This window comes from Chiloscyllium punctatum, chromosome 29, assembly GCF_047496795.1.
Source record: "Chiloscyllium punctatum isolate Juve2018m chromosome 29, sChiPun1.3, whole genome shotgun sequence".
Taxonomy (NCBI): domain Eukaryota; kingdom Metazoa; phylum Chordata; class Chondrichthyes; order Orectolobiformes; family Hemiscylliidae; genus Chiloscyllium; species Chiloscyllium punctatum.
The window spans coordinates 14,041,350-14,062,742 of NC_092767.1; positions in this window are offsets into that span (position 1 = coordinate 14,041,350).

The following is a 21,393-nucleotide window of genomic DNA, read 5'->3' on the forward strand; positions in this document are numbered from 1 at the left end:
TATCTTGCACTTCATCTGTGGACAGAGAGAATTTTAAATTATTGATAGAGCCTTTCATCTATCCTTTCTTGACTTCACTGACAGAACAGGATACAACTCAAACATGCATTCAGGTTAATCCTTTTTCAGGGCAACTGAACTCCCGAGTATTTCCACTCTATAGCAATTTCATCTAATTGCTCAGTCTATCCAATCTGATGTCCATAACTCTGATGTCCTTTTCAATTGTGAGTACAAATGCAAATTATTCACTGAAGACTGTGTCCATGTCTTATCCATCCACTAGCAGATTGCCACGGTGGTCTGTAATGGGTCTGTGAGAAACAAAGCCCACTCACTTCAATAATTTCAGTCCGAGACAAGATCTGAATCAGTAGTGTCATTTATTTTACACTTGCAAGTGGGTGTGATGTCACTTTCTCAAGGCAAGGGACATACATACACTAAATTCAATTCATACATAACATTTATATGATTTGATGTCTATTGTTTTACACTGCTCCCTCCCCTGCTTACATCGTCCACTTCCCTAAGACCGGCCCCCATTACCCCCGTTTACCTCTTGCCTTATCCGGCCTTGTCTGTGATAAAATGCTTACTTCTGGTCTCACAAGGCTGTTTGACCTTACCCGGCTATAGGTCATTGTTAGGCCTATCCTTTCTTCATCATTATCTACCCCCTTCATCTGTGCCTTTCCCGAGGCCGTTCTGATCCCTATGACCCTTTTAATTGGGGTTTGTTCCTGTGTTTTTGTAAAAGTGGGAAGCACATGTTTATACCTACTGTTTGTACAGGCGTATCTAGCTTAACTTCATCCCCTCACAACATCTTATCTACTTGCCCATAATGTCTACCTTCTGACATACAGTTTTAGCTAATACAAAAACAATTATATATTTCCTCCACATCGTTTCCATTCTTGTTGACTCAGCTCTTGGCTAAAACAATTACACACTGGTGTGAGTTCACCTCCTTTGTAAGATGGAATTGCATAATTGCAGAAGTAACATTAATTCACCTATATCCCACAGGTCCGAACACTTGCCCAGGTTATTCTCTTGCTTTTACAATATTAAACAGCTTTTATGAGTTTTCCTCTATTCAATCTGTCAATGGTTTCTCATGAATTATTTTGTTTTGATAATTTCCTTTTTAAAATCCTCTCATTGCACTGATTTTACTCCTCCAGATTGTTGTCCATGTTGAATGTTTCAATTTTGACCCAAGCTAAAGCTATTTAGAAATAAAGTCATTCTATTTAGCTCACCAATGCCTTATCCTCACTCAAAATATGGCAGTTGTTTCAAACTATCACAGAGTGACGGCTTTTTACAGCATAAGTTAACGCCCAGATTGGTCTCAGTCATTATAGTGAGTTTGTGTGTGTGTGTGTGTGTGTGTGTGTGTGTGTGTGTGTGTGTGTGTGTGTGTGGTTATGTTTGGATAGACTGAACAATTCGACAAAATTGCTATAGAGTGGAAATACTAGGGAGTTCAGTTGCCCTGAAAAAGGATTAACCTGAATGCATGTTTGAGTTGTAACCTGTTCTGTCAGTGAAGTCAAGAAAGGATAGATGAAAGGCTCTATCAATAATTTTAAATTTTCCCTGTCCACAGATGAAGTGCAAGATAATGGGGAAGTCTACGTGAGTGCATCGTTATTTGAGCGTGTGGGTGTGAGAATGTGTGTGTATGTATGAGTTAGCCTTTGTCTGTCTCAGTGTGAAGTGGGCATTCCAATGAATCCAAGCGAATGATTTTAAAAGGATCAGCATATTCCATGTTAAGACACAAATGTCCATCTTGGGAATAAGTGAGAAAGGTTCAAATGTTGGTGGATGTAAGTTACCACATGTCAAAATAATTCCAGGTTGAAATTAATCTGACCACTGAGATTAGACGGGATAAACTGCCACTAATTTCCCCAGTCTAGCAGACTGCTGACTATAGATTCGCTAAGTACAATCCCAAATAAAGACTGAAGATCCATTGATACTGATACCGACAACCCAACACCTCAACACAGCGCTCAACTCCTCCTTGATGGATTCCTGACCCAACACTGCAATCCCCCCACCCCAACTGATCCCTACCCAACACTGCAATCACCCCACCCTGACTGATCGCTACCCAACACTGCAATCACCCCTCCCTGACTGATCCCTACCCAACACTACAATCACTCCACCCTGACTGATCCCTACCCAACACTGTAATCACCCCTCCCTGACTGATCGCTACCCAACACTACAATCACTCCACCCTGACTGATCCCTACCCAACACTACAATCACCCCTCCCTGACTGATCCCTACCCAACACTGTAATCACCCCACCCTGACTGATCCCTACCCAACACTGCAATCACCCCTCCCTGACTGATCCCTACCCAACACTACAATCACCCCTCCCTGACTGATCCCTACCCAACACTGTAATCACCCCACCCTGACTGATCCCTACCCAACACTGTAATCACCCCTCCCTGACTGATCCCTACCCAACACTACAATCACCCCTCCCTGACTGATCCCTACCCAACACTACAATCAACCCTCCCTGACTGATCCCTACCCAACACTACAATCTCCCCCTCCCTGACTGATCCCTACCCAACACTGCAATCACCCCTCCCTGACTGATCCCTACCCAACACTGTAATCTCCCCTCCCTGACTGATCACTCCCCAACAATACAATCACCCCTCCCTGACTGATCCCTACCCAACACTGTAATCACCCCTCCCTGACTGATCCCTACCCAACACTGTAATCACTCCTCCCTGAGTGATCCCTCCCCAACACTACAATCTCCCCCTCCCTGACTGATCCCTACCCAACACTGTAATCACCCCCCGACTGCTCCCTACCCAACACTGCAATCACCCCTCCCTGACTGATCCCGACCCAACACTGTAGTCACCCCCCGACTGATCGCTACCCAACACTGTAATCTCCCCTCCCTGACTAATCGCTACCCAATACTGTAATCTCCCCTCCCTGACTGATCCCTACCGAACACTGCAATCTCCCCTCCCTGACTGATCCCTCCCCAACACTGCAATCTCCCCTCCCTTTTTGATCCCTACTGAACACTGCAATCTCCCCTCCCTGACTGATCCCTCCCCAACACTGCAATCTCCCCTCCCTGACTGATCCCTACTGAACACTGCAATCTCCCCTCCCTGACTGATCCCTCCCCAACACTGTAATCACCCCCCGACTGATCCCTACCCAACACTACAATCACTCCACCCTGACTGATCCCTACCCAACACTGTAATCTCCCCTCCCTGACTGATCCCTACCCAACACTACAATCACCCCTCCCTGACTGATCCCTACCCAACACTGCAATCCTTCCTCCCTGACTGATCCCTTCCCAACACGGTAATCCCCCCCACCTTGAGCGATCCCTACACAACACTGCACTCCCCCTCTCCCTGACTAATCCCGACCCAACACTGTAATCACCCCCTCCCTGACGGATCCCTACTCATCACTGCAATCCCCCCTCTCTGACTGATCCCTACCCAACATTGCAATCCCCACTCCCTGGCTGATGACGACCTCAGTACTACATTACCCCCCCTTTACACCCTCTCTCCCCTCCCAAAGTTCTGTCCCCCTCCCGTGTTTCTCTCTCTGTTCCCCCTTCACTTTTCTCTCCTAATCTCTGCTCTCTCTCACCCTGTCCCCTTTCCCATTCTTTCTCTGTTCTTTCTCTCTCCTTTCCCTCTTCTTGTTGAGCCGACTATTTACCTCCTGAGTTGGATGATCCTGTCTTGGTCTTGGGTATCTAGCTAGCATTGTGACCATTAAGGTGGCTTTTCAGTCTTCGGCTGCAGTAGTTGGTCTGTTGTCAGTGTCAGTCGATGAAGTCCTTCCCAAAATACCAGAGGGCCATACCCAGGTTAGGAAGTCACCGATACAACCACCAACATAAGTTAAAAAAAAGCTCAGAAACACCTGAGAGGGATTTGGGAGAATGTGGCCACAGGGAGTGATGCTGATTGCCTGAAAGAGTGATAGAAGAAACTGACAATATTCTGCCATCATTCATTTTAAAATTGGAAGTGGATATATATTTAAAACAGGAAATGTGTGAGACTGCAGGAAATGAGCAGCAATGGAATGAAATGGTTCATTGAAAGAGCAAGCAGGAAGACAATGGGCCAAATGACCTCTCACTGTGTGGGAAGATTCAATGAAACACCTGCAACAGAAACAGTCTCATAATATTAACAGGCATCAAGTCCATTTTTAAGATTTAAAACTGACCATGATTTGTTCAGGAGCACCTCGTTATTTTGTTTGTATTGTGACACACGACAGAAGATGGGATTATTTAGTGTGGATTGGACCAGCATTTCCAACAACAGGATGAATTCTCAGTGCTGTCTCTTTCTTGTTCTCTCAATCAGCTGGTGTCAGACCCTGCCCTCTGCCTCCAGCTCCTGCACGTCTTCAGCAATAGGCCGATGTCGTTCTGATATTGACAAAACAGAGTGGTGGGGGAGTTATACCCATATATCTGAAAGCAAGGCAACTATTTCTGTCAACTGTATTCACTCCACACAATGTGGTCTCCTCTACATTTTGGAGACCAAACACTGATTGAGTGACTGCTTTGTGGAACACCCCCTTTCTGACTATGGCCTCCTGTCAATTTTAAATCTCCACTTTGGTCTCACACTAACATTTCTGTCCTTGATCTACTGCACTGTTCCAGTGAGGCTCAACATAAACTTCAGAAACAGTCCCTCATCTTTTAATGAGACACTTTCCAGCTTCTGGATGAAAACTGGGTTCTGCATTTTGACAGAAACTTTGTCTCCATTTGTTTCCATTTCTTTGTTTGTTTCTGTTTGATTTCCTTCAGTCAGCAGCACACCTACTCCATGCACATCGTTAGTTTTTATAGGGTCATAGACATGTACAGCATGGAAACAGACCCTTCAGTCCAACCTGTCCATGCCGACCAGATAAACCAATCCAATCTAGTCCCACCTGCCAGCACCCAGCCTATATCCCTCCAAACCCTTCCTATTCATATACCCATCCAAATGCCTCTTCAATGTTGCAATTGTACCAACCTCCACCACTTCCTCTGGCAGCTCATTCCATACATTTGCATTTCTTGTCTGGTCCATCATCATTCCCTTGAGCCAGGAAGATTCACTCTTCTGTCATTCAATCTTTCTTGTCTTTACCCCGATCACAAACCTTCCTTTTGACCATTTCACGCCCAGCCCTTCCTCTAAACCTGTTGCATCTCCGACTTTTCCCTGTTCTAATGAAAGGTTACAGACTCAAAACATTAACTCTATTTCTCCCTACACAGATGCTTCACTGAACTCCCTCAATAGCAAGAATGTCCTTCCTCAGACTAGGAGACCTAAACTACACACAGTGTTCAAGGTGTGGCCTCACCAAGGTCCTGTATAACTGCAGTAAGACATCCTTACTCCAGCACTCAAATCCTCAAATGCAAATGCCATTAACTTCCCTCATTGCCTGTTGCAACTGTGTGTCCCACAGTGACACCCAGATCTTGTTGCACCTCACCTTTTTCCTAATCTGCCATTATTCAGATAACAGGCCTATTATTTTTGTGACCACATTGTTTTGCCTTTATCGAGTATTTGCCCACTCAGCCAATCCATCCTGCATCCTCTTAGCATCCTCCTCACAACACACACACTGCCACCCAGCTTGGAGTCATTAGATTAGATTAGATTATTTACAGTGTGGAAACAGGCCCTTCGGCCCAACAAGTCCACACCGACCTGCTGAAGCGCACCCACCCAGACCCATTCCCCCACATTTACCCCTGCACCTAACACTACGGGCAATTCAGCATGGCCAATCCACCTAACCTGCACATTTTTGGACTGTGGGAGGAAACCGGAGCACCCGGAGGAAATACACGCAGACACGGGGAGAATGTGCAAACTCCACACAGGCACTCACCCAAGGCGGGAATTGAACCTGGGTCTCTGGCGCTGTGAGGCAGCAGTGCTAACCACTGTGCCACCGTGCCATCATCTGCACATTTGGAGACACTGTCTTCAATGCTTTGTACAAATTGTTAATGTATATTGTTAATAGCTATTGTCACTATCTGCCATTCTGAAAAGAACATGTTTATTCCAACTCTCTACTTCTTGTCTGCCATCCAGTTCTCCATCCATGTCAACACACTGCCTCTGATACCATAAGCTTTAATTTTCCTGACTAATCTCTTGTGTGAAGCCTTGTCAAAAGCCTTTTGAAAGTCCAGATACACAACATCTACTGATTCACCATTATCTACTCTACTGGTCACATCCTCAAAGATTTCCAGCAGATTTATCAAGCACTGTTTCCCTTTAATGAATCCATGCTGACTAGCACCGATTCTGTCACCATCTGCCAAATGCTCAGTTATTATATCCTTAATGATTGACTCCAGCATTTTCCCCACAACTGATATCAGGCAAACTGGCCTATAATTCCCTGTTGTTTCTCTCTCTCTCATATTCCTATTTACCAGCCTCACATTTTCTAGGTGGAGGATTCCCACTTCTGCTATTTAAAGAGATGTCTCACTGAATGACCCAGATCAGAAATCCTCTCAGTGTACTCTGTCTGTCAGTGACTACACTAATAGCTGGATACACACAGCAGGTGAGAGTGAATAGGTGGAAACAAACAGAATGAACGGTTCAAGCTGATGACTGTTCATCACAACTGATGGAAGCTGGAAATATAGTGAGCATTGCAGAATCTTCAGAATGTCTGTGATGGTGGGGAAGCATGTGGAAGGAGATGTCATGATACAAATGGCAATGTCACTTTTGTTCTGGACCAGGCCAGACCTCTCAAAACATTTCAAGAATGTAGCCCAGACCCTAACTTTGTGAGTTGTTTTAAGTAGGCATAGGTGGATATTCCAGGAGGGATGCAGCTCGTCAAACCACTTAGTTTAAACAAAACAGAATTTATTTGCAATAATACTGAATGAATCACAAATAAAAAAGAACAGAATATGGAATAACTTAACATATCCAAAAACCCTACAGATTATCCCAACTTAATGGTGCTGTTCCAAATTCATGCAAAAATCCTCATAAATATCCCTTGGCACAAAAACAGGTAAAATAAAACACAGGGTCTTATAGGAGAGAGAGAGAGAGAGAGAGAGCAGAGGGATTTGGCATGGAATACTTTCTTCCATGTAGCTGTTTCTTGGACCAGCAGTCTCAAACCGACTGACTGCTTTCAGTAAACAGCCAAACTGCTAAAACCCAAGCCAAATCAAACCAACTAAAGCTGAGCTGGGAGAACTGGCTACTCCCCTTTCATTGTACAAGTTTTTTTTTACCTTTTCCCGGAAGCAGTATCTGTAAGCTACAATCACGTTTGCCCTCAAACCCTTCAAACTTAGACTTTTCAGAATTGATGCTTTTATGACCTCTCTGACAAAAAAACAAGCCAAGGACAGCATAACCTTGCTAAAGGAGCAGCATTGTCAGACTTGCAATTCTGACAAAACAAAGAACCACAATATGTACTCAGACGAGTTTGTGATTATCTGCATATCTGTCCTTGAAGTCAGCAAGAAAGAAAAAGGTCTTTGCTTATTTTTGAACATGCTTCTGTCCCTTTATTCCGTTTGTGTCTTCCGATGTTGATCACGTCATTAAGGAAGGAGCAGCATTCTGGACACATTCTTAATTCTATCACTGACTGGTTTGCTCTGTTATTGCATATGGCTCTTCGAGCCTCCCATAACCCACTCAGGGTCTGGATTCACACTGAAGTCAAGTCACAAATTAATTAATGAACAACTGGATTTTATTAGCACATTCCATGATCATTGCATGGTTAGTATTGTGAGAAGGTTTATATTCGAGATTTCCACCATGATTGAAAACCATTAGATGAAGCCCAGAATAAGGGGTAGAACATCCAGTCTCTCCAGCACCAATGCTCAGTAGCAGCTGGGCGTTTCACGTTCAGGAGCAGAAATCATGGAAAATGTACAACACAGAAAGAGGCCTTGTCACTCACCGTTCTGGCAACAGTAAAGCAACAACAATTCTTGCTCAATCCCAGGACAGCTAAGCTGTTTCTGCCAATCACACCCAACAACCTTCCCAAAATTCATTTGCTCCACATCAAAATCAGATCACTGTGATCAGACTAGTTCCTGCTAAAAAAAGTCAGTCATGTTCATCAGATACAATCGTCCCTTAACAAATGCATATTGAAGGTCCTGGATTAATCTCTCCCACTGTCAGAAGTCTTCCTGCCAAAGTTAAATTCGGGACCGTTCAGTTATCAGAACTTCCTGATGCCTCCAATGCATGTAAATATACTTTTGTACAAATAAGAGATGCCTTTGGTTTGTTTGTTGGATAGACTCAAACACCAATGCTTGTTTGTTTCCTCATATGCTCCTATACAGAACCAGACTGCTTTTGTGGCTATGTGTATATGCAGATTTTTTAATGAATAAAGTACATTTATGAAAGTAAAAAGGCACCCACTGTAAATGGTCATTTATAATGCCTTTCAGAGTTATTTTCCATTCATTTTCCTGGCCCTGGAAATGTAATAGCATCTGGTCCCCACCCTTGTTATTTCTCCCTCACACTGTCCAACACAAGGGGAATAATTATTGTCTGTTGTCTCCATCTCTCTGATCCTGGAGCTTCACTGTTTCGCAGGTTACTGACCGCTACTGGCTACAAGTGGGAACTGCAACCAAACTGCAGAAATGCTCAGAAGCTGTCAGGGGTAACGAGGCTGCTCATGTGAACAAACAGGTTCTGTTTGTCCTCTCCACACTCAGACTGGTACACTTTTCGATTTACAAACAAAACAATCTATTATATATAATGAAGAATGGTGTTTGGATATTTGTGAACTTGCCCTGTTATATGTTACTCAAGATTGTGCAATATTTGCACAACAGAAAACTCTGAACATTAGTTTGGACGGTATGTAAGTATTAATTTTAAATACAAATGAGAAACTCAGGTGTTTTGGCTATTTCAAAGCTCCAGATTGAGTATCCATATGTTAAGCTTTTATAGATCTGATATTTTAATCTTCCCTCAGCCTGTCTCCACAGCAGCTTTTAGAGTCATAGACTCAATCATCAGAGAAACTGACCCTTTGGCCCAACTTATCCATTCTGAACAGATAACTTAAACTGATCTATTGCAGTCCCATTTGCAAGCATTTGGCCCCTAACCCTCTAACTCCTTCCTGTTCATGTTCCCATGCAGAATCCTCTGAAATGTTGTAACTGAATTGGAAATACTCATCTATTTATTTAAGTTTCCCAGTGTGAGCAGTATCTCGCTGTCAGAACAACAGAACAGCCCCTATACAGGAATCAATAATTTAGTAAAAAATGGGAAGCAGCACAGGAACAATATTCAGAGAATCAGAACAATTCTGATCCAGCCCCACACGATAGATCATGGAAAACCATCATTGCCAGCACCAAGCAACAATTCAATTGGGAGATAACGGGAGGCTTGATTTGTTCCTTATATAATGAAACTGCATGTATTTTCAGAGCAGAGTTGACGGTCGATCAAATCCATTAAATAGTGATTGGATAGTGTGAGTGGTTTTTGCACTCAGTATCAATCCAGCCTGGAACTGTCCCATGGAGCTCATGAGTTTATCTTTATAGACCAGCCTGCTATATTGGCGCAGAATATGACAGGATGTTTAAGGAACAGCAGGAGAAAGCTGAATCCATCATGTCTGCACCTGCTAACGAGGTACAATCCTGGGATTATTAATAGGAAACTTGTAATCTTGGATCTAACAGGGTCTTATATGAAATATTTTAGCCCATCAATTCATAAGCTTTCATAAAAACAAATTAACATATCTCAGTGAGTGAAAAGATTTGTCGCCATCAACCATCAAATCTTTACCCTCTCTTATCTCTATTGCGTCCCATGCTTACGCAAAGTATACCTGAAGTAATGTCACCCACTCAAAGATAGTCCCTCCCTGGCAATTCATTCACAAGACCAACTTCATTTCAGAAGATTAAATCGAGAATTGCTCTCCCTCTCACTGTGTGCAAAAGAGGTTAATGAAATATAATACAAGGATTTTGTGCTCTGAGTGCCTTGCACACTGTTTCTCTCCCAAATTGATAGTTGAGAGATAAAATCCCCAACTATTCCTGCTCTATTGTTTAACATTTAGAAATGTCTGACATACTGCTACTCGGTTTTCCTCAGAGGATTTGGTTATCGACAATAAACCACAAGCAGTGTGGCTGCCACCTTTTTGAAGTTCTCAGCTGAACACTTATTGCCTCTTTTGTTGATCCATTGAGTATATCAGTGAGATCCCTGTTAACCAGAGTGGAGGAGGGGAATCCTCAGTTAAGGATCAAGAAGCTCATGTTGGATACATGGGGGTGGAAGGTGACACCACCAGAACAGCTAAAGATGGAGTTACAGGGAGAATGGAGTGGAATCTTTACAGGAATCAGGCTGTGAGGAAGTGTATTCCAGGTAACTGTGGGAGTCGGTGGGTTTGTAATGGATATTGTTGTTCAATCTTTCTCCAGAAATGGAAACACAGAGGCCAAGGAAAGATCAGGTGGCAATGAGAGAAGGATAGAAATTAGAAATTAATGTGTTTTTTAAAATTCTGGCAAGAGCAAGAATAGCACCAATGGGTACAGCCCCAAATAAAACTTGACCAAGGAATATCCATAAAATCCAAAAAGACACCAATACAACTGGGACCTGTGCAGGTTGACAGAACCACATCTTTGACATGGAGAAGTCGCAGAATCATAGATGCTGACAGCATGGAGAAAGGCCCTTTGTACCAAACTGGTCCATGTCATCCAAAATATTCATCCGCACTCACCCCATTTCCCAGGATGTGGCCCATGTCTTTCTAAACCTTTCCTGTTCATGTATTTGTCCAATTGCCTTTTAAATGTTGTTCAGGGACCTGCCTGAATAACTCCTGCTGGCAGCTCATTCCATATGGATATCAACCTCTGTGTAAAAAAGGTTGCCTCTGAGGTCCCCTTTTATTCTTTCCCCTCCAGTCCTCGATTCCCCAACTCTGAGAAAAAGACTGAGTGCTTTCTCCCCATACATACATCTCATGATCTTGTACACTCTTTTACACTCCAGCAAGAAATCCCGCTCTGTCTCCTATGCTCGATAGAAAAAAGTCTCAGTTTGTCCAACATCCCCAAAAGTATCATCCAGCCTCTTGCAGTGATCTTGGATATATCTTGTAAGAACCAGGTAATTTATCCACCTTCATACATTCTAATATACCCAGCACCTTCTCTCCTGTGATTATGGACTGAGCCCAGGATATGACCACTGACTTCCTTCAGTTCCCAGTCTTCATGTCTTTCCCCAGAGTAAACACAGAGGAGAAATATCCATTGAGGACCTTGCCCATCCACTGCGGTTCTACACATACATGTCCGCTTTCATCCCTGAGGGGCCCTATTCCCTTTCTAGTTATTCTTTTTCCTTTAATATACTAAAGGAACCGATTTTGAATCACCCTAATCTTCTCAGCCCTCATTTCACCCGTCTGATTTCCATATGCAGTAAACTCCTGTATCCTTTGTAATAACCCCCGTTGCCTGTATGTGACCCACACCTCTTTCTTGGTGCTGGTCAAAGCCTGAATATCTCTTGTTATCCATGGCTCCCTATTCCTACTAATCTTGCCCTTTCCTCCTCACAGGAACATATCGATCCTGAACTCTCGCTAACAAGGCCTCCCACTTGCTGGAGGTCCCTTTACCTGCAAACAAACGACTCCAATCAACCCCTGGTCTGAGTTCCCCTGCCATTGTAGGCTTAGCTTTATATCAACTAACTAAAACCTAACAATGCACTTAAATATATGAAAAAGAAAGATAAAGAAAAAATAAAAGCTTTATCTTACAGAATCTTTTTCTCCCGGTTCGAGGTGGGGGGGGTGGGGGGGCCTGCGGGAGGGAGATACTACACATGTAGTATCTCGGGTTTAGCCACTGCCCAAATATAAATGAAGCCCTTACCTTCCCAGCAGCCCACGCTTCACTCCACCTTCTCTCCTCGCCGCTCTGTCAAAATGGAGGCACAGCCAACTCCATTTTCATCTGTCGCCCCGTGATCAGCTTTTCCTTTCTCCCTGCCTCACAATTATCGGTCCCCTTTATCTGTCTGACTGCTCTTCTGTCTCTTTCTGAGCTCCATCTTCACCTATTGCAGCAGTGAGATGACTCACCCCCCACATCTGCACCTTTTCCTAGCTCCTATCAATTACGATGAAGGGTCACTGGATCTGAAATGTTAACTCTGCTTTAACTCCACAGAATCTGCCAAACATGCTGAGTTTCTCAAGCGATTTCTCTTTTCACAAGCCTGCTGAGGTCAAGAGGTGGGCAAATTGACAACAGTTTCACTGACAATCCAATAAACACTAAAATGAAAGGAAACATAGGAACAGGAATAGGCCGATCAACCCCTCAAGACTCTTCTGCCATTCAATGCAATCATGGCTGATCTGTGGCCTAACCTCATTTACTTGCTTTTGACGCAGATCCCTTAATATCTCTGCTTAACAAAAAATTATCAACCTCAGATTTGAAATTAGAACTGACACAGCATCCACAGCTATTTGTGGAAGGGGATGTTAAATATCTACCTGCCTTATGCATAGATGTGCTTCCTAACACCTTTTGTCCTATACACAGACTATATCACCTAGTTCTCGAATCAGTGAAAAGAGTTGATCCCTACCTACCCTGTCTTTTCCTGTTAATATCCCAAAGAGTTTGATCAGATTACCGCTTAAACTTCTAACTTTATAAAGAGACATCACATGAAATGTCTGTGACCTCTGGGTTGTTAGTTGAGGAACAGAACTCAGCTCAAAATTCTTCTAATCTTGTAGTCCTCGAATCATACAGCACAGAAACAGACCTTTGGGTTCAACTTGTCCATGTCGCCCAGCTTTCCCCAACTGAACTAGCAGTGGTGTGATGTTTTCTGGCTCCTGTAATGGAGTTTTAAATTTACACCAGAGAATGTCGCAGATGATGAGTAACTTTCCATTATTATTATGCAACAAGCATCCACCTGGAGCAGGTCTTGGGAGCAGGATCCCATATGTTTCTGCCTTGGAGGTAAAAGCACTATCCGAAAAATGGGCATTTCAAATTCTGAGCAACAGTGCACCAATAAATGATGGTTGAAAACTAACTATTCTGTTCATTTTATTTTCCGCAAAGCAACTTGTTCAGAAATGTTATTGCGTACCTCTGGAGCAGGCAAGACCCGGACTCTGGCCACCTGACTCAGAAATGGGGACATTACCACTGCACAATATGCCTCTGAAGGCACATTACGCTTAGTAACATTGCACCTCAACCTTTAAGTACTTGTGAAAAATTTAGATTGCTACTCCCAATATTCAACACAGGAGCAAAATTGGGCTCTTGCGGTGCTTCTACCTCTGGCCCAGGAGTCCTGGGTTTAAGACCCAGCTTCTCTAAAGATGGGTCTGAACAGATTGATTGAAATATTTAGAGACTCTTGTGGCTGGGTTTTTATATTCATTCACAGGAGAAAGGCTTTGCTGGCTCAGGAAGCATTTAATTCACATCCCTAATTGCCCAGAGGCCAGTTGTGATTGAGTCACATTGACTAGGTGGTCTGGAGTCACATGTAGGCCAAACCAGGAAAGGATGACAGTTTCCTTCCCTAAAGAACTTCAGTGAACCAGGAAGGCTTTTCCCAAAAGTCAACAATGGATACATGGTCATTGTGAGACTCTTCATTCCTGATTTTGTATAGAATGCAAACTCCCCCAGCTGCCACAGTAGAATTTGAACTTGAGGACCAGGCTCATGACCAGCATCCCTGGATTAACAGTTTAGTGACAATACCACTAGGCCATTGCTTCCCCTAGCCCAGGGGCCTCTGTTTAAAACCCATCTACTTCAGAGCTGTGCCACAACGCATCTGAATGTGAGTTTAAGAAGCATCCATAAGTACAAAATTAATTTATCCTACAAGTTAATTTTGGGTGAGTGTTGTGAAGATGTGGGATGTACTGTACTTTTAAGAGAGTTAAAAGCTACAGAACTACCTGACAGAATAAAAAAGATAATGTAACGTGCCCCAGCTACTGGTGTAGTTAGGGTAGCTGGTTGCCAGGAAACGACAAAACAGAATCGAATTAGGCCAATCAGTTTAAATTATACCCCAAAAAATACCAAACTCCAATCCAGTTTGAATTTGGTATATTGACAATCTAAAAATGATACAATCCAGTGCTTTAGGGGTATAAGACCAGGGAAATTTGAACAGTTGGGAGGAGCATCTTCTCAACTGCAACAGCATCTGCACACTGCCCAGCAAAATAGCTCTCTTAAAAAGGTCCCTTTATTGATCAGTAACCTGTGACGCAATATCCCCAAGGAGAAGGAAAGAAGAGTGAAATACAGAGAAGAACAAAAGCTGCCTGGTTTTGAGATAAGAAGTTTTTTTTTTGTAAATCTTAATTGGGGTGTTTTAATCGGACTAGTATTGTATGTGCAAGGTTTGTGAAGGTTTGTAGCTCAGGTTGAGGTTTAGGGTGTAGGTTTGCTCGCTGAGTTGTAGGTTTGATATCCAGACGTTTCATTACCTGGCTAGATAACATCATCAGTGGCGACCTCCAAGTGAAGCGAAGCTGTTGTCTCCTGCTTTCTATTTATATGTTTGTCCTGGATGTGGTTCCTGGCATTTGTGGTGATGTCATTTCCTGTTCTTTTTCTGAGGGGTTGAAAGACGACATCTCGATCTATGTGTTTGTTTATGGCGTTGTGGTTGGAGTGCCAGGCCTCTAGGAATTCTCTGGCATGTTTTTGCTTAGCCTGTCCCAGGATAGATGTGTTGTCCCAGTTGAATTGGTGGTTTTTTTCATCCGTGTGTGGGGTTCGAGGGAGAGAGGGTCGTGTCTTTTTGTGGCTAGCTGGTGTTCGTGTATCCTGGTGGCTAACTTTCTTCCTGTTTGTCCTACGTCGTATTTGTGGCAGTCCTTGCATGGAATTTTGTAAATGACGTTGGTTTTGTCCATGGGTTGTACTGGGTCTTTTAAGTTTGTTAGTTTTTGTTTGAGAGTGTTGGTGGGTTTGTGTGCTACTAGGATTCCGAGGGGTCTCAGTAGTCTGGCTGTCATTTCTGAAACTTCTTTGATGTATGGTAAGGTGGTTAGGGTTTCTGGTTTTGTTTGGTCTGCTTGTCGTGGTTTGTTCTTGAGGAATCTGCGGACTGTAGTTTTTTGAGTATCCGTTCTTCTTGAATATGTTGTATAGGTAGTTCTCCTCTGTTTTCCAAAGTTCGTCTGTGCTGCAGTGTGTGGTGGCTCTTTGGAATTGTGTTCTGATACAGTTTCGTCTGTGTGTGTTGGAATAGTTGCTGGTGTAGTTAAGTATTTGGTCAGTGTTTATCGGTTTTCTGTATACGCAGGTTTGTAGTTCTCTGTTGTCCTTTCTTTTGCCTGTGACGTCCAGCAATGCGAGTTTGTTGTCAGTTTCTTCCTCCTTGGTGAACGTTATTCCTGTGAGGGTGTTGTTGATGATGTTAAATGTCTCTTCTATCTTGTTTTGTTTTGTGATGACAAAGGTGTCATCTGTGTAGCGGACCCAGATTTTTGTTTATATGGTTGGTAGGGCTGTTTGTTGTAGTCTTTGCATTACCGCTTCCGCTATGAATCCTGACAGTGGAGATCCCATGGGTGTGCCGTTGGTTTGTTTGTAGATTACGTTGTTGAAGGTGAAGTGGGTGGTGAGGTACAGGTCCACAAGATTCATGATATTTTCATTGGTAATGTGATTGGATGGTGGTTGGGGTGTGTGTGATGGTCTCTTCTAAAAGTGTGGTAAGTGTTTCCTTTGCCAGGTCGATGTTGATGGAGGTGAACAGTATTGGATATAATATTGTCTGTATCCTTTTATTTCCTGCCAATCATGTCTGTCAAAATGCCAATAGACATTGCTATTGTGTCTGCTTCGACCACCTCCTCTGAAAGCACATTCCAGGCACATTGAGTCAGTCATATTGTCATACAGCACGGAAACAGACCCTTCAGTCCAACCCGTCCATGCCGAGCATAATCCCAAACTGAACTAGTCTCACCTGCCTGCTCCTGGCCTACAACTCTCCAAACCTTTCCTATTCATGTACTTCTCTCATTTCTTTCTAAACATTGTAATTAAACCCACATCCACCACTTCCTCGGGAAGTTCCCTCTGTGGAAAAAGAAATTGCCCCTCTCACCTCCTTTAATCATACCCCCTTTACCCTTAAATCTATGTCCCCTAGTAATTGAGATTTCTATCCTGGGAAAAAAAAACTATGCATTCTATCCATGCCTTTCATAATTTTGTAAATCTCTATCAGGCCACCTTTCAGCCTCTGGTGTTCAAGTAAAAACCAATCATGTCCAATTTCCTTCACAGATAATACCTCCCAAACCAGACAAAATCCTGGAGAACATTTTCTGTACCCTCTCCAATGCTCTCACATGTTTCTGGTCATGATGCAATGACCAGAACTGTACACAATATTCCAACTGTACACCTTGCTTATGCTCTGCAACATGGCTTGCCAATTTTTATACTCTGTGTCCTAAACAATGAAGGCAAGCATGCCATATGCTTTCTAGACTACCTCATCCACTGACATTGTCCCTTTCTGGGAACTGTGGACCTGTATGCTTCAAGCCCCTGTACTTTAATGCTTCTAAGGGTTCTGCCAATTATTGTGTAACTTCCCTTATGCATTGGACCTTCCATATATATCAGCTCATATTTTTCCAGATTAAAGTCCATCTGCCATTTCTTCACCCAAATCTCCAGATTATCTATAATCCTGCTGTATCCTCTCGCAATTCTCCACATTATCCATAGCTCCCTCAATGTTTGTGTTATCGGCAAACTTACTGATCAGACGATGGACATTCTCCTCCAAATTATTTATAAACAAATGAGGGGTCTCAATACTGATCCCTGTGCACCAACACTGGTCATATGGCCATATGACTTCACCCCCAGTATCCACTTCCCGTGACAGACCTTGACAAAGGTCTTGCTAAAGTCCAGTGAGACAATATCTGCCACTCTGCTCTCTTCAGGCATCTTTGCCACTTCCTCAAAAATCTCAATCAAGTTTGTGAGACATGACCTTCTCCACACAAAGCCTTGCTGCCTGTCACTAATTAGTCCTTTTTTTTCCAAATGGGAGTAAACCCTGGCCCTAAGAATCTTCTCCAAGATCTCTTGGCTTGGCGGTATAGAGTCATGGAGTTGTACAGCAAGGAAACAGGCCCTTCGGTCCAACCCATCCATACTGACCAGGTATGTTAAATTACCACTGACATAAGGCTCACTGGATTTCCCATATTATCCATGTTGCCCTTCTGAAACAAGGGAACAACATTGGCTTTTCTCCAGTCGTCTTGGACATCTCCTGTAACTAAAGAGGATTTAAAGATTTTGTACAAGGCCCCAGCAATTTCCTCCCTAGAATAGCTACCATCAGCTCCTGGGAACTTGTAACCTCATGTTTTTTTGAAAAGCCCAACACTTCCTCCTTTTTTTATATAGACATGCCCTAGAATTATCGACATACCCTTGTCTAGACTCACTATTCACCAGGTCCATTTCTTTTGAATACCCATGCAAATTATTCACTAAGGTCCTCACCCACATCCTCTGGCTTCATACAGAAATTTCCTTCTTTGTCCACAACTGGACCTGGCTTTTCCCTCACCCACACCAACCAACCCAACTGCCCTGTGGCTGAACACCTTAATTCCCTCTCCCACTCCGCCAAGGACATGCAGGTCCTTGGCCTCCTCCATCGCCAGACCATGGCAACAAGATGCCTGGAGGAAGAGCACCTCATCTTTCACCTAGGAACCCTCCAACCACAAGGGATGAATGCAGATTTCTCCAGCTTTCTCATTTCCCCTCCCCCCCACCTTATCTCAGTCCCAGCCCTCGGACTCAGCACCACCTTCTTGACCTGCAATCTTCTTCCCGACCACTCTGCCCCCACCCCCTCTCCGGCCTATCACCCTCACCTTAACCTCCTTCCATCTATCGCATTCTCTCCTCCCTCCCCCAAGTCTCTCCTCCATACTTTTTATCTTAGCCTGCTTGGCACACCCTCCTCATTCCTGAAGAAGGGCTTATGCCCGAAACATCGATTCTCCTGCTCCTTGGATACTGCCTGACTTGCTGCGCTTTTCCAGCTTTGGCCAATATCCCTCGAAACCCTTCCTATACATGGACCATCCAGATGCCTTTTAAATGTTGTAATTGTCCCATCCTACATCCCTTCCAATGGCAGTTCATTCCAGACATGCACCACCCTCTGTGTGAAAGCGTTGCCCCTTAGGTCCCTTTTATACCTTTCCTCTCTCATCTTAAACCGATGCCTTCTGACATTGGACTCTCATACCCTGGGAAAAAGACATTGACTATTCACCCTATACATGTACCTCATGATTTCATAAAACTCTATAAAGTCACCCCTCAGCCTCCAATGCTTGAGGGAAAATAGCTTCCATTTATTCAGCTTCTCCCTGTAGCTCAAAGCCTCCAACCCTGACAACATCCTTGTAATTCTTTACTGCACCCTTTGAAGTTTCACAACACATTGAGAGAGACCAGAATTGCACACAGTATTCCAAAAGTAGCTTAACCAATTGTCATCCAAAGCATTTGAATCTAGCCATTATTATCCTTCACTTTCACAGGAAACGCTGGTCTGGAATTCACTAGCCTTTAAAAGAGTCTCAAATTATCCGCAAACAGCTACTCCCATCTCTATGCTCCAGTTTGTGACTAATATCGCCATCGCTAGCTTCTCCCAATTTCGCCAGGAACCACTTTTATCCTCAACATAAGTAATGTATAACTTGCAGAATTATGGTCAGTGTTCCCAAAATGTTTTTCCACTGAAACTTTGATCACGTGACTGGGCTCATTCCTTAATACCGGGTCAAGTATTTCCCTTCCTCAATTGGACTAGAGACATATTGCTTCAAGAAATCCTCTTGGACTCAATTAACACATTCTACCCCCAGCCACACAAAAGCCCCTTTTCTTAAGAGAGTCCTTGTCAAGTTCTAGAATGTTAAAATCACACATCACCACAACCCTGGTGTTTTCACATTTTTCCATGACTCTCCATGGATATGTTCCTCTGTCTCCCACTGGCTGTTGGGAAGCCTGTAATACAAACCCACTGAAAGGTTTGCAGCCCTCTTATTCCTGAGCTCTACCCATATAACCTCACTGGATAAGCCCTCCAAGATGTCCTCCCTCAGTAAACCTGTGATATTCTCCCTAATCAATAATCCACAACATCTTTTACATCCCTCTCTATTTTGCATGACAAAATACAGAACATTAAGCTACCATTCTTTTCCTTTGAACCAAGTAATAGCTACAATGTCATAGTTATTTGCATGAATCCAAGCCCTAAGTTCATCTGTTTAATGTGCCATAATCCTTGTAATAGAACAAATTCACTTCAGATCACCAGTCCTGCAGTGTTCAGTAACCTCTTCCTGTCTGTTCTTCTACTTCACTGAGAGTGCGCTGCTGGAAAAGAACAGCAGGTCAGGCAGCATTCGAAGAGCAGGAGACTCGATGTTTCAGGCAAAAGCCCTCCATCAAGAATCAGGCTTGTAGTTCAGGGGGGCTGAGTGATAAATGAAATCCACATCGATCCCACGTACACCTCCCCCCGAACACTTTAACTCCCCCTCTCACTCCACCAAGGACAAGCAGGTCCTGGACCTCCTCCATCACCAAACCCAAACCACCCGACACCTGGAGGAAGAACACCTCATCTTCCACTTTGGGACGCTGCAACCACACAGGATCAATATGGATCAGTTTCCTCATTTCCTCTCCCTCCACCTTATCCCAGTCCCATGCCTCCAACTCAGCACCACCCTCTTGACCTGTCCATTTTCCTTCCCACCTATCCACTCCATCCTATCACCTTTCCCTGCCACTTTCACCTACCGAACACATTTCCAGTTACTTTCCCCCCCCAGCCTTCTCCCATTTATCTCTCAGACCCCTGGCCCGCAAGCCTCATTCCTGATAAAGAGCCCATGACTGAAACGTTGACTCTCTTACTCCTCAGATGCTACCTGACCTGCTGTGCTTTTCTAGCACCACAGTCGACTCTGATCTCCAGCATCTGCAGTCCTCCCTTTCTCCCACCCTGCTTTAAACACCTACCGAGTGACACCAGCAAACCTCCCTGCCAGGATATTGGTGCCTCTCCAATTTGCGTTAAATCCTTCCTTCTTGATGAGGTCCCAATTGCCCTGGAAGACATTCCAACGATCCACATATTGTTAGCCCTCCATCCGACAGCCTTTTAGCAATGTTTTTCACTGCTCTGTCTTCCTATTCCTCGCCTCACTGGCTCATGGAATAATCCCGAGATGTGAACCCCAGAGGGGTTGCCTATGTTATTCATACCAACCTGTACCACACTCTTTGGCTACTCAGAGTCATAGAGATGTACAGCATGGAAACAGACCCTTTGGTCCAACTCATCGATGCCAACCAGATATCCTAACCTAATCTAGTCCCACTTGCCAGCACCTTGGTCCATATCCTTCTGAACCCTTTTTATTCATGTACCCATTCCAGATGCATTTTAAATGCTGTAGTTGTACCATACTCCACCACTTCCTCTGGTAGCTCATTACATGCAAGCACCACCCTGTGTGAAAACGCTACCCCTTAGGTCCCTTTTTTTATCTTTTCCCTCTCACCGTAAACCTATGCCCTCTAGTTCTGGACTCCCCCACCCCAGGGAAGATACTTTGTCGATTGATCCCATCCATGCCCCTTCATGGTTTTATAAACTTCTATAAGATCACCCCTCAGCCTCCGACACTCCAGTGAAAACAGCCCCAGCCTGTTCAGCCTCTCCCTATAGCTCAAATCCTCCAAGCCTAGCAACATTCCTGCAAATCTTTTCTGAAATGTTTCAAGTTTCACAAATCCTTCCTACAGGATGGAGACCAGAATTGCACACAATATTCCAAAAGTGTCCCAGAGATATTCTCTGAAACAATCCAATGTCCTATACAGCTTCAACTCATTGTTCCTTTTGACAATGTTCTATGCCCACTCACAGACATCCTTGACCCTGGAACAAGGGAGACCATGCACCATCCTGGTCCCTTTTGCAGCCACAGAAATGCCTATGGAGACCCCTATTAGTACTGGTTTTCTGTAATTTGATCCTGCCTGTTGAACAACAGTGCCAGCTGTGGTAGCACTGTTCTGGCAGCTGCTGTTGTTATCCCCTG